At 33.9% G+C, this 9254-nt stretch overlaps 1 pseudogene; it reads left to right on the forward strand.

The window, feature by feature from the left end:
• Nucleotides 1-4513: 4513 nt before the first annotated feature.
• Nucleotides 4514-5687, forward strand: LOC102508009 (annotated as a pseudogene).
• Nucleotides 5688-9254: the final 3567 nt, after the last annotated feature.

A 9254-nucleotide genomic window follows, 5' to 3' on the forward strand; every position in this document is an offset into this window, starting at 1 on the left:
ATAACAGGAGCTCAATTTTACCTGAATCATATCTAAGATACAAACTACTCTGCTTGAAGTCTTTTAAAACATCTCAAGTTATTACGATTAGAAATGCTCATTGGAATGTGGGGGCTAACTTAGATATCAGATTTAATCCTCTACTTCCCCTTCTAATTTTGGTCTGTGGTTAGAATTTAAATACAGCAAAAATGGACCTAATGAGTAGAATGGTGCCCTAAGATATCTGTTGGAAAAAATATAAGATGGTCTAGCTTTAAGACAAAGAACAACAATGACAGCAAATAGAACTTAGGGCATCAGTATTAAGTAATCAGTGAAAAAATCTCTCTGGTTTGTTACAGAACAATGCCATCTGTTTGAAAAAAAAAAAAAAAAGAAAGACAACATTGCAGTGAGAATAGGAACAGTGCCAACTTTCGTTATGTTTGCTCTTTTACAAAATTTCTTTAAAATGAGGATTGGACAACGAGAGATTTGAAATCCCTGAAATTGTTAGCAATTTTTTTTTTCTGGAATACAGCTCCATAGCCTTTATAGATTCTCAAAGGGGTCTATGACCCCCAAAACATTAAAAGCAAGTTCTTTGGAGAGTATTTCTCAGGTATGAATGTTTTATGATTGTATCTAAATCTGTTATGTGCCTTGGGATGATGTGAGATTGAATTGGGATATGTAAAACAAACCAGCTCCTCAGGTAGACTGTAGAGCATACATCGAGCTTGGCTCTGATTGTTTGCTTTATTCATTGTTGAAGACACTCTTTAAAGAGCAGAAGGGATTTGCCTTCTTAAGCTGCATTTTACTTGGTTTTCCTTATAGAATAAAGGTTTCTCTTTGGACTTGTCTTTTGAGGTCAAACAAGCTTTGACACGAAGCACAAGAGATACAAAAATGAACACTGAGAGGATGCCACTTCTTATGTGTTCTGTTTTCACCCTGCACGACCAAGTTGAACTCCTACCTGGTTATGCCTGCTTTAGGCTTTGATGCTGACAGAGGCCTCTGGATATCAGTTTACTTCCAGAGTTGCTTATTTACTATTACTGATCTTTCTTATTATTTTATTTTTTATCCTTTATAGAAGTGGTAGTTTCCTTTCTCTCCTCCCTCTTCCTTTCCCTGTCCTTTTCTCTCAATAATCTTCTCTTGACTTCTGGCAGGATGGAAACGGTTGCAGTCTTCTCCTGCTCACTCCAATAGTCCCATTGAAATTATCAACATATATTTAAATTTTAATTTAAAAAAGTAAAGACAGTACCAGAAACTAGAAAATCTATTACCAATTCATCCTCTTAACACCTAAATATGAAAGAAGTGTGCCTGGGAAGGTAGGTAGAGGAGAAATCTTAATTCAGATATATCAAGAGAGGGATAGAATTTATACCCTTGATAATCAGGAATAGATCAGTTTCTATATCACCGCTGGAATCAAAACTTCAATTTGCTCCAGCTTGGATTTGGTCATGTTCTGACAGAATAAGCAGAATATGTGTATTGTGTGGCTGGCTCTTAATCATAGTTTAACAAAGACTTGGATACTGCTCTGCATAAATCCTGGGTAAAGGAAATGAGGAAAATTCTTGGTATACAGCTGAAGATCACTGCCATTAGTTTTCCTAACTCTGATTCCATCCTTATTCCCACATTTCACTCATGACTTGATATCTGATATGCAAAATAAATATAAATTATTTTATTTTAACACTAGCTTAGTTTCACAGATTGAGAGAAGAATTTCCTAATGTCTGAAAGAAGCCACCTTAATTTCCAGTATTGGAACCTGTTCCTCTGTAAGGATAATTAACAGAAATATTATCAGCCAAAAGAATGGTATTGCATTTCAAAGAAAAATCTTCTAAAGCAGAGGCTGGCAAACTTTTTCTGTAAAGGACCAGATAGTAAATATTTTGCTTTGTCAGAGGATCTCTGTTGCAATATCTCAAATATGCCTTTATGGCATAGAGAAAGATATAGAAAATATATAAACACATGAGTATGGCTGTGTTCCAATAAAATTTTCTTTACAAAAATAAGTCATAGGCCAGATGTGTCCTGCAGGCCACGGTTTGCTGACCCCTGTTCAAATGAATCAGTGTGAATATCTTTCTAACGTACAGATAGCATAGATTTCTCATTCACTCCCATGATTTAAGATGCACTTGATTATATCAAAATAGAGCAGACAGTAATGAAGATGAAAACATAAATGTCAAATTTAAAATTCAAATGCAGTTGCTGAACAGTGTTTGGTATATTGCATAATATTGGATAGATATAATTTTTGAATAGATGCAATGGCAATACCAAATGCTAGTAAAAATGAAGAGAAAATAGATCACATATATTTTTCTGATGGGAATATAAAATGGTACCACCACTCTGGAAATGTCTTAATAACCTATATATAAAACTATCATACAACCTAGCAGTAGGACTCTTGAACATGTATCACAAAGAATGCTGAAATCTTCATGTAAAAACCTGTACACAAATATATACAGTAGCTTTATTTAGGAACAACTCAGATGTCTTTCAGTTGTAAAGAATTAAACTGTGATACCTTCATACTATAAGATACTATGCAGAGTGTCAAGTAAAAAGGATGACTTTTAGGACAGAAAACAACCTATAACCTCCAGAAAATTTTGCCGAGGGAAAAAGGTCAGTCTCAAAGAAGTTCTCAGAAGGTTCCATACTGTGTGATTCTATTTTTAAACATGCTTGAAATTACAAAATTATAGAACCAAGTTCATGTTTGTAGGGGGTTAAGGAGTGGGTGTATAAGGACAATGTGAGGGAACTTTATGATGAAAGAATTGTTCTGTATCATGACTGTATCAATGTCAACAGCTAGTTTTGATACCACACTAGGGTTTTGTAAGATGCAACCACTGGGGGAACCTGGTAAAGAAAACACAATAGATTCCCCTGTCATTTCTTACAACTACATATGAATCTGAAATTTTCTGTAATAAAATGTTTAATATTTTTAAATGAAGGCAAAAAAAGACATCCCTGGGTTCTGTGTGTATGTTGTGTGAGGGAGACAGAGACACTTTGTTTTTAGCAGAAATGCTTTATAAAAGATATTAAAGGAACTTCTTTAGGCTGAAAGCAAGTGATACTAGAAAGTAATTCAAATCCACATCAAAAAATGAAAGCACTGGTAAAGGTAATTAGTATGTGATTTAAAAAGACATTATAATTGCATATTTCTCCTTCTTTTATCTCAACTGATTAAAAAGCTATTGCATAATGAAATGTGTATATAATTATCTAATAGCACAAAGGAGGTGGGTGGGAACAAAGCTTATTTAGAGTGAGGAAATGACGTGAGATAATTAACTTGAATCCACAGAAACATATGAAGAGAATTAGAAATGGTAAATAAGAAGGTTATCAAAACCAAATCTGCAACTATATTGTTTCTCTTTGTCTCTCTCAGCTTTTTGAAAAAGATACAGCATTACATAGGTAATTATTATAGCTACTGCTATAATTGTTGGGTTTGTAACACATGTAGATGAATTGTGTGTAACAAAAACAGCACAAGAAGAGGGGAAGGGAGAAGAGAACTATAAAGGTGTAACACTTCTATAGTTCACTGGAATTAATTTAGTATAAATTTGGTGTAGATTCTGATAACTTAATTTAAATATATACTCTAGAGCAATCACTAAGAAATTAATGTGAAATATTGGAAAAATCATGAAAGATTAAAATATTGCACTAGGAAATATTCTTTCAAAGCAATAAAGGAGGAACCAAGGAAAAAAATGATGCAAGACATAAACTAAAAGGCAAATAGCAAAGATAAGTCCAATGATATCAATAATAGCATGAAATGTGAATGAATTAAAGAATGTAATCAAAGGCAGAGACAGATAAACTGGATAGAAAAGCAAGTTCAAACTCTATTTTGTCTACCAGAGACATAGATTCAGATACACAAGTAGGTTGAAAACTAAAGGATCAGAAAGTATATTCATGTAAACCAGCAACTATATCAAAGTTGGGATGGCTGTAGTAATATCACATAAAATAGAATTTTTTAAAAAGAGTTACTAGAGATAAAGAGGGACATTTTATAATGGCATAAGGGTAAATCTACTAGATACATCTAATAGTTATAAACATACATCAATCTAGAAACAGAGCCCCCAAAACATGCATGAAACAAAACTGTTGGATGTAGGAAGACATACACAATTCAACAATAATAGTTGAAGTCCTTAATACCCCATTTTCAATGATGCTTATAACTAGACAGAAGATGACCAAGTTATAGTAAACTTAACACTGACAGACATACATAGGACACTTCACCCAAATGCAAGGCAGTACACAGTCTTCTTAAGAGCAGGAACATTTGGAACATTTTCCAGGAGAGATCATATTCTACATCATAAAACAAGCCTCAATGCATTTCAAATAATTAAAATCAGACAAAGTATGTTCTCCAAACATGATGGAATTAATTACAAATCAAAACAAATAGCGGGAAATTTTCAGGGAAAAAAAATGGAAATTCAGTCACACACTCTTAAATTAAACAAGTAAGAATTTAGAAAATACTTTCTCACATGCTCATTTCCAAGATCCCAGAGACCCTGCTGTTCATTGCCATGCCTTTAGCAGTAGGGATGACGATCAAGTCCAAGCTTCTCAAGTTCTCCCAGCTGCCACTGCAGGTCATCACCGCTTCTACTTTGGCTGCTCCTAGGTGACCTCTTCCTGGCCTACACCTGCCAGGTCTTCATTGTGCTGAAGGGGATCATGGTGCCCCTGGTTGGCCTCCTTGTGGGCTGCTGCCTGTGCACGTACCTGGAGCTGCCAGTGGCCCAGCGGTGGACTGTCAGCATTGCAGTAGGAGTGCAGAACAGCCTGCTGACCTGGGCCATGCTACAGCTGTCCCTCTGCCACCTTCCAGCCATCTGTGTCTCCCAGGCCCCCTTCATTGTGGCACTGAGCATCACCTCAGAGATGCTGGCCTTGGTTATTAGTCACTTCACCTATAGCAGCGTGTGCACAGTTCCCTGAGGCCACTGTGTTAAGCTTTTGCCTCCCCTGGCCCCCAGCTCCCCACACTGTCCCCACACCAAAGGCCTTTAGTTCTCATGCACTATGCACTCAGAAAAATCCAGGCTTTTTTTTTTTTCAATCAGTTTTCTATTTTTCAGCCTTCAGTACCAGAGAGGTCATGCTCAGGTAGGTGGACACTGCCCAAGAAAATATATGTCAATAAAATAGAAAAAGAAAAAGAAAATACTTTCTTAGGGGTGAAAACAAACATGAAATATAAAATAAAAAAATTGTGGGATATTAGTAGACAGGAGCTTAGAGGGAAATTTATATCATTAAATAGCTATATTTAGCAAGAAGAATTTTAAGCCAGTAATCTTAACTTTTACCTTAAAAAAAACTAGAGAAAGGAAGGGAAACTAAAACGAAGGAAGGAGAAAAAATGAAATAATTTTTAGGATGGGCCTGAAGTAAGTGGAATAGACCTTAGAAAAAATGAGCGAAACCATGGTAGCGCCTCAAAAGATGAACAAAACTGGTAACTATATGAACTACAAAAACAAAAAACAAAAACCAGGAAAGACTCAAATTAGTAAAATAAGGAATGAAAGAGATTACGTTGCTACTAATGTCCCAGAATGAGAAGAATTATAAGAGAATACTATGAGCAACAAAATTAGATGCTTCAGATGAAATGGACAAATTCATAGAAGGGCACAGAATACTGAAACTGACTCAAAGGGAAAAAACAAGTAGAAAATCTGAATAGATATAAAAAGATTAAAGATACTGAATTGTGATTTAGAGGTTTTCCACAAAAGCCAGGCCCAGGTGGCTTCACTGGTGAATTCTATTTAATATTTGAAAAAGAATTAACACCAATCCATCACAAACTCTTCCATAAAAAATAGAAGAGGAGAGAACACTTACCAACTCATCCTGTGAGGCCAGTGTTACTGATGCCAAAACCAGATAAATATGTACCAAGAAAGCAAAGTCACACACCAATGTCCCTTATGAATCTAGATGTAATTATCGTCAACAAAATACTACTAAACCATATACAGTTATATTAAAACAGTTATTTTCCATGACCAAGTGTATTTTATCCCAGAAATGAATTGTTGGTTTATCATCTGGAAATGAATCATATGAATCCATATTGACAGAATAAAGGAAAAAAAATCACGATTATATCAACAAATGCAGAAAAAGTATGTAAAAGTGTCCAACACCCTTTCAGTATAAAAACATTAAAAAACTAGGAACACAAGGGAGCTTTCTCAACCAGATAAAGGGCATCTACAAAAAATTCATAACTAACATCACACTTAACGGTAAAGATTGAATGATTTTTCTTAAATGGGAATAAGACAATTATGCCGACTCTCACTATTTTTATTCATTGTATTGGAAATTCTAACCAGGTCAATTAGACAAGAAAAATAAGTAAAAGTCATCAGTATTAGGAAGGAGGGAAGGAATAAACAATCTCCATTTGCAGAAGACATGATCTTATACATAGAAAATCCTTAAGGAATCCAATAAAAACTACCAGAATAAACAAGTTCATCAAGCTTTCACAGTATAAGGTGAGTATGGAAAAATCAATTGTAGTTATATACACTAGCAATGAATAATCCAAAAATGAACTTAGGAAATCAATTCCATTTATAGCAGCATGAAAAAATAAAATTTTTAGAAATAAATTAAGCAAAGAGTGTAAGATTTATGTATTGAAAAAAAACACATTATTGAAGATAACAGAGAAGACTTAAGTTTATGGATATTACCTGTTCATTTTTCAGAAGATAATATTGTAGAAATGATAGTACTTTTCAAGTTAATCTCTAGATTTGAGACAATACCTATCAAATTCTATCTGGCTTTTTTTTTTTTTTTTTTTTTTTGGTGAGTTGACAATATGACCCTAAAACTCATATGGAAATTCCAAGGACAAAAATAGCCAAAATAATCTTGAAAACAAAGAGCACATTTGGAGGACTCACACTTCCTGACTTTAACCAAACTGTATTAGTGAAAAGCACAAGTGACCAAAAAGAAGTTATGTTTATCCTCAGTTTCAAAGGACACAGTGAAGAAAGTGAAAAGACAGCATAATGAACGGTAGAAAACATTTGCAAATAATAAATATAACAAGGAACTTGTAGCCAGAATAAATAAATAACAATAACAGTACAAATAACCCAACTGAAAATGGGCAAATGATTGAAAAAGACATTTCCCCCGAGAAGATATACAAATGGCAAATTGGCACATGTGAGTATAATTCAAAATCATTAGTTAAATAGATTAATGTAAACCAACACCACAAGGAGATAGTACTTCACACCCAACTAGGATGGCTATCATCAAAAAAATATATATATATAATATCAAGTATTGACAAGGATATGGAGAAACTGGAACCTTCATCCATTGCTTGTGGGAATGTGAAATGGTACAGATGCCTTTCGAAACAATTTGAAGTTACCATATGACCTAGCAATTCCACTCCTAGTGTATATCCAAGATTAATGAAAACATAACATCCCAGCAAAAACTTGTTCACAAATATTCATAGCAGCATTATTCATAATGGTCAAGTTTGGAAACAACCCTCACCTGCTGGATGGATAAATTAAATAAGGTATATTTACTCAATGGAATGTTACTCAGCAGTGAAAAGGAATAAAGTAGTGATATATATACTTCAACATGAATAAAAATTGAAATTACAATTCTTACTGAAAGAAACACATCACAGAAGACCACCTGTTGTATGATTCCACTCACATAAAGGATTCAAAATAAATGAAAAATCTATAAAAACAGAAAATAGGTGTGGTTGTCTATGCTTGGGCAGTGGTGGGGAGGAGAGGATTTGGGACATAATTTGGAGTCATTGCTAATAGGTACAGAATTTCTTTTGGTGTGATTGTAGTGATGGTTGCATATCTTTTGAATATACTAAAAACTAATTGTACATTTCAAATGAGTTAGTTTTATGATATGTGAATTATATCTTATTAAAGCTGTTTTAAAAACTGTGATAATACTTCATACTCATTAGAATAACTAAAATTTCAAGTCTGACAAGATCAAGTGTTAGTGATGATGTGCAGCAGTAAGAGCTCTCCATGTATTTTGTAGGGGTTGTAAAATGCTATATTTGTGCATTCTTTAGGAAGAATTATACACTCAGTTACCATAGAAATGGGTGATTCCAGCTCCTATGAATTCAAACAAGAGAAATAAAAAGTATATATTCCTATAAGAGTTATATGCTAATGTTAATTGTAAGTTTATTACAAACAGACTTCAAAAAAATAAACCCACAAATGTCTATCAAGTGAATGGTTAAACAAATACACTATTCAAAAATTGCTACAAATTATTGTGCCATAATAAAATATAAGAAACATAGTAACTTGCACAATGTAAGTTTATCATCTTATGGTTTTGAAATTAGTTCTTTAAAATGAGTCACACTGGACTTAAAAAAACTAAGGTGTGAGCAGGGCCTGGTTCCTTTCTGGAGATTGTAGGGGGGAATCTGTTAGTTTGTCTTTTCCAGCTTCTGGAGCTGCTCATAATCATTGGCTGATGGCCCCTTCCTCTATCTTCAAAGCTAGTTGAGTTGCAGTTTTGCATCTCTCCACTATTCTCCCATAGTCACAAGCTTCTGTATTGTTTGGTGGTTTTGTGGTGAATATGTCCTTTTTAAAATAAAATAGAAGATGTTTCTTATTTGAAAAAAAAATATTAAATTGATTTATCCTTTAATTCATGAAGTCCATTTCTAAGAAAATACTTTCTTACGGTATCAGAGATCCATGCCACTTTTATATGCAAGAATACTCATTTCATCCTGTTGCACAGAGAAATTAGAAACAGCCAACTGTCCAAAAGTAGGAGTAGAATTAGGGTTGGTGTAAATAGATCATGGGATGTTGTCAGTCATTGAAATGTCTTTATGCTAACAGAAGTTCATGACACAGGAAAGATCCAATGTAAATATCTAAAAATTATAACTGAACATTTATCATGACCCCATTTTAAACACCAGGAAAATTTACAGAATTGTCAGTAGTATTTCTGCAGTTATTCATGACCTTTATTTTTATGTCTTTTTGTATTTTACCTATGTCTGCTATAAATGTGTATTACTTTTATGAAGCAATACAAAAAGAATGTGCTTGGCATATAGGATCCTAAATAAATAGTGA

The sequence above is a fragment of the Camelus ferus genome, chromosome 4 (assembly GCF_009834535.1).
Source record: "Camelus ferus isolate YT-003-E chromosome 4, BCGSAC_Cfer_1.0, whole genome shotgun sequence".
Taxonomy (NCBI): domain Eukaryota; kingdom Metazoa; phylum Chordata; class Mammalia; order Artiodactyla; family Camelidae; genus Camelus; species Camelus ferus.